Raw genomic sequence first — 6,415 nt, forward strand, 5'->3', positions numbered from 1 at the left:
AGAACTTTGGTTGATGCTACCTCTTTTGTTCTCAACTTGCGAACTTGGCGATCTAGAATTTGAACCGGAATCTCTTCATAAGATAAGCTATCCTTGATCCCAATATCTTCAGTTGGTATGATCAATGAAGGATTGCCTATACACTTCTTCAACATGGAGATGTGGAATACCGGATGAACCGCGGCTAACTCTTGTCGTAGCTCCAACTCATAAGCTACATTACCTACCCTTTTCGATATTTTGTAAGGGCCAATATATCGAGGACTAAGCTTCCCCTTTTTACCAAATCTCATAACACCCTTCATGGGTGAAACTTTAAGATATACCAAATCGTCTACTTCAAACTCTAACTCCCTTCTCCTAACATCAGTATAGGATTTCTGATGACTCTGTGTTGTTTTCAACCTTTCTTGAATCACTTTCACCTTCTCCATAGGTTGATGAACTAAATCAGGTCCTATCAACCCAGCTTCACCAACTTCAAACCATCCAATAGGAGATCTGGATAAAGAGCTTCATAAGGAGCAATTTGGATGCTAGAGTGGTAACTATTGTTGTAAGAAAATTCAATAAGGGGTAGGTGATCATCCTAATTTCCTTTGAAATCAGTCACACAAGCCATCAACATGTCTTCTAAGGTCTAAATAGTGAGCTCTTCTTGCCCATTTGTCTGAGGATGAAAGGCATTACTTAAGTTCACCTTTGAACCCAAACTTTTATGGAGTGACTTCCAAAACTGTGCAATAAATTGTGCACCTCTGTCTGAAATAATGGAGACCGGAACTCCATGAAGTCTAACCACTTCTTGAAGATACAACTTGGCATAATCCTATGTTATATGGGTAGTCTTTACCGGCAAAAAGTGGGCTGATTTTGTCATTCTATCAACAATCACCCATATCGAATAATGATGCATGCGAGACCTTGGAAAACCTGTGATGAAATCCATATTAATCATCTCTCACTTTCATTCCGGAAGTTCTATAATTTGAGCCAAACCATCGGGCCTTTGATGCTCTACTTTAACTTGTTGGAAATTCGGACACTTAGCCACAAACTCTGCAATGTCCTTCTTCATGCTACTCCACCAATAAACTTCTCTCAAATCGTGATACATCTTTGTGGAACCCAGATGAATGGAATATTTGGAGCTATGATCTTCCTCCATGATCCTCTCTTGGAGTTCATCTACCCTTGGTACACACAATATGCCTTGATACCTCCATCTCCCCTTTGGTCAAAAGCCATAACTTTCTGCTTATGAACATTTGCCTTCAATTCAAGAAAAATGGGATCTTGGTCCAGCTTCTCTTTTACTTCTGACACTAATGATGATTCAGCCCCATTCATCACCACTACCTTTCCTTCTGTGGAATCAATTAGTCAGACTCCTAGGCGTGCAAGTCTATGCACATCTTTCGCTAATTCTCTCTTTTATTCCTCAATATGGGCGGTACTACGCATAGACAACTTTCTTAAAGCATCAACAACCACATTAGCCTTACCTGGGTGATAAAGAATACTCATGTCATAATCCTTGAGTAATTCTAACCACCTCCTTTGTCTAAGATTAAGCTCTTTCTGAGTAAACACATACTGAAGATTCTTGTGATCAGTGAATACATTAACATGAATATCATACAAATAATGATGCCATATCTTCAAAGCAAATACTACAGCAGCCAACTCTAAGTCATGGGTTGGGTAATTTTTCTCATGAACTTTCAACTGTGTGGAGGCATAAGTTATAACCTTGCCATTCTACATTAATATGCAACCCAAACCAAATCTAGATGCATGAAAATACACCACAAAACCTTGAGTACCTTCTGGTAAGGTCAACACTGAGGCGGTAGTTAACCTCTTCTTCAACTCCTGAAAGCTTTTCTCACAAGCTTCAGACCATTGAAACTTAATTGTCTTCTGAGTAAACTTGGTCAAAAGGGATGAAATAGATGAAAACCCCTCTATGAACCTTCTATAATGGTCAGTCAAACCCAAGAAACTCCTAATATCAGTTGGAGATGTGGATCTAGGCAAATTCTGCACTGCCTCAATTTTCTGAGTATCAACTTTAATTCCCTCTCCAGACATAATGTGGCCTAAGAATGCCACAAACTCAAGCCAAAACTGGAGAACTATTCTGAGATAACTAGCATGATCTTCTTCATTCCTTGAATAGATTAGTATGTCATCAATGAAGACGATAACAAACATATCTAAATAAGTTTTGAATACTCTATACATAAGGTCCATGAATGTTGCATGTGCATTAGTTAAACCGACCGACATGACTAGAAACTCATAATGACCATAACGAATGCTAAATGTTGTCTTGGGAATATCACACTCCCTTACTTTCAATTAATGGTAGCTAGATCTGAGGTCAATCTTAGAAAAACAAGAAGCACCCTAAAGCTGATCAAAAAGATCATCAATTATTGGAAGAGGATACTTGTTCTTGATGGTAACCTTGTTCAACTGACAATAATCTATACACATCCTAAGGGAACTATCTTTCTTTCTCACAAATAAGACCGGAGTTCCCTAAGGTGAGACACTTGGTCGAATGAAACCCTTATCAAGGAGATCTTTCAACTGTTCTTTAAGCTCTTTCAACTCTGTTGGTGCCATTCTATATGGTAGAATAGAGATAGGACGAGTATTTGGAAGAACATCCATACCGAAGTCTATCTCTCTCAGGAGGGACTCCGGGTAGATCATTTGGAAAGACTTTTGGAAACTCTTTTACTATAGATTTTGACTTAATGTGAGCATTAACTCGGACTAAGTGATAGACACGACTCTCAAAAACTAACTTTCTTGCCTTAAGGTACGAAATGAAACGACCCTTAGGCACTGTTGAACTACTTTTCCACTCTAAGACTGGCTCATTTGGAATTTGGAACATAACAACTCGAGTTCTACAATCAATAGAGACATAACAGGCATGAAGTCAGTCCATACCTAGAATGACATCAAAATCTACCATGTCTAACTTAATTAAATCAGTCATAGTGTCTTTGTGATTGATGGAAATGACACAATCATGATATACTCGCTCCGCTAGAATAGACTCCCCAACAAGTGTAGAAACACAAAAGGGTTCACAAAGTTTCTCAGGAAGAACATCAAAACTATTTGCAACATAACGAGTCACAAAAGATAAACTTGCTCCTGGGTCTAGCAAAGCATAAACATCAAGAGTAAAGACTTTGATCATACCAGTGACAACATCTGGAGAGTTCTCTTGATCTTGACGACTAGTGATCGCATAAAGATGGTTTGTTCCTCCGCCAGTACCGAAAGTAGCTCCTCTAGGTGCAGCCCTATCTGGTGGAGCAACTGATGAAGATTGGGCTTTATTGCCCTGATTCCCACTACCTTGCGGGTTCTTAGGGCACTCTTTCATTAAGTGACCCTCTTGTCCACACTTAAAGCAACCTGACTGGCCATCACGACACTTACCTGGGTGGGTTCTACCACACTTGTGCTACACTTCCCTGAGACTGTGCAGGTCTAGCTCTGAAGTGCTGGGAATTCGGGCAATTATACTCACCTTTGTTTCTAGGTATAGGTGCACTAGCAGATAATGGAACAGGCCCCTTTTGCTTTTGATGATAGGACGAACGGTTCACATTGCTTTTCTGCTGCCCAGACTCATTCCCTGTCTTAGCCTTCTTGTTTCTAAACTCCTCCTTATCCTTCAGCTTCTCTTCCTCAACCTGCTGCACATATACCATTAATCTCGATATATCTATGTCCCCAATTAGCATTGTTGCCCTGCCCTCTTTGCTTGATAGACAGGACAACCCAGCAACAATGCTAATTGGGGACAGTTGGGTGAACATCAACCTATACTCATGAACAATTAGCGACTCTTGCTTAAGGGTAAGGAACTCTTGTACCTTAGCCTCTTTCAGTTCTTGAGGAAAGAAATGCCCCAAGAAGGCCTCCTCAAAACAAGCCCAACTCATAGGTGGTGCATCCTTAACTCGATTCTTTTTCCATTGATAGAACCAAATCCTAGTGATGCCCTTCATTTGGTATGCAGCTAGTTCCACCCTCTCAATATCAACAACGTGCATGACATCAAATACCTTTTGCAGGTCCTCAATAAAATTCTCTGGATCCTCAGAAGTACTTGAACCAGTGAAACTTGAAGGGTTCATCCTCAAGAACTCACGAATCTTTGAAGTGTCAGCCTCTTTTTGTCGAGCACCTCTTTGTTGTCCAATCTGGTTAGTCACATCTTGACTTAGCATCCTTATTGCTTATCTAAACTCAACATTAGTAACTTCCCCTTGGGGTTGCACTTCAGGTGCATTGGGTACCCTTTGCTCCTCAATATTGCGTCTAGCAGGATGACCTCTAACAGCTCTTTGTGGAGGCATGATTATCTGAAAACATGTGCAAGTATGAATTAGAACAAACTTTTTAAAGATCAAACTCTAACGCACTAAAAGAGTGTGAAAGAAGTGAGATAGTTCCTAAATGTTGCAGCCTTCTAATTATAGATGTGGCGCGCTTCACACCGATAACTAAGACCCAAAGGATTCTTGAACTTTGTGCTCTGATACCAAGTTTGTCACGCCCCGAGCCTACACCCTGTACGTGGCTGGCACTCGAGAACCATTGTTGGCCCCAAGCGAACCCTTGCCTGACTTACTTAATCAGCAGAAGACTTAAACTTAAGAAATACAACCCATGCAATAATCTTAAAAGATAATAACTTAGCCAAAATGGAAACTTAAGTCTTAAACGTATACAACTGAAATGAATAAGACTAAAGAACTATAACTATCTGTCTATGAAGCCTCTAAAACAAAGAGGGATGTGTCGAGACAAGACCCCCGATCATCCTAACAATGACATACTGAAAGCAAAATAAAAGGAATCCTCTGGAATGCAAAGAGGCTCACCAACTGACTCTGAGTGCTCAACTGGATCAACGAGGCGCTGGGTGATGATCCTGGTTACCTGTTTCTGCATCATAAAAAGATGCAGGCCAGCTGGCATTAGTACATTGAATGTACGAGTATACGAGTTGGAATGCTAAACATAACATAGGCATGAAAAAAATCTGAAAGAAACACTTACCTTGACTTTACTCAACCCTTGAACAACTTAACTCAATATAAAGCAATAAAACACATGCAATATATAGAAAACTTTTAAACAATAGAAAGCAACTCAGTTCGTTAAAGAAATGCAATAACAAACTCAACTTACTCATGTAATAAAGTAATATAGTTTCTGTGGGAGTTTCTCTAACCGACAACCACCACTATGAGCTTAAGTGGTGATACAACGTCTTGCCCACACTGCCAGAACTGTCCTATACTTTGCCGTCATATAGAACGCCTTAACTAAGTGGATCCACTAGTCTATGCTAAAAAGTAACTTAAGGAGTCATCTAAAAAGTATGATCATTTACTACCCCATGATGGATACATGGTTTATGGAGACTTGAGTTAATATTAACTCTCATCCCCATATCAGTGCTCAATAGTACTCCCAAAATATACTTAGCTCATATGTTTTAAATCAAAACTTCTTTCTTTGGTTTGTGATAATTACTCAAAACTTTTGCTTAAAAGCTCTCTTTGAAATCGGTGTTTCCCTTTCTTGTTCAAATGTGAAAACATTTTAAACTCTTAGAAATACTTAGTTCCCTTATAGGTTTTTGAGAAATGAACTAAACTCTTTACTCTTTGCTTAACTCGAAACTTAAGTCTTAAAACAAAGTTAAAACGTTAGTAAAGACTTTTGAAAACTTTTATAAACTTCTCTTGACTTGCTTCTTAACTTCTAGACTTGACTCTTAACTTTCCTTGAATTGAATTATGGATTCAAGGTTCATGACCTTATGTTTATAGATGATTTCATTATGTTTAGATTTACCTAAGAGTGTTGGAATCAACTAGAAAACATAGGTACATTGCTAAGGAACTAGTACGGAAAGGTGGGAAAGAAATGGGAAGAACTGGCATCCCTGGCGCTTTAGAGGCGCGGGGCGCCAGAGCACAAACTTCAGAGCTAAAGTTGTGGCGCTCTAGCTGGCGCGTCTCCCCAGAGCCCAAACTTCAAACTCTAAAGTGGGGCGCTCTATGAGGCGCGACTCCCCAAGCCCCTGCCCAGAAAATCCCTGATTTGTCTTCTTCGTTTTTCATCTCTAAACCCTTAAACTCCAATGGTTCTTTCCCCAAATGTTTAGAATCGACTACACCCTCAAAATTCATCAGATTCTACTTGAAATGACACCTAAAAACATGAATCAAACTCAAGAAAACTTCAACAACACAACCCACAAGAATTCAAACGAACTTCATCAAGAACTCAAAGGATTTATTTTCAAATCTAATATACTTTGATGAATTGAATCATGATTGGCGCATGGGTGAACTAACCCAAC

This window comes from Solanum verrucosum, unplaced genomic scaffold (assembly GCF_900185275.1).
Source record: "Solanum verrucosum unplaced genomic scaffold, falcon-dt-bn FXZP01000078.1, whole genome shotgun sequence".
NCBI classification, from domain to species: domain Eukaryota; kingdom Viridiplantae; phylum Streptophyta; class Magnoliopsida; order Solanales; family Solanaceae; genus Solanum; species Solanum verrucosum.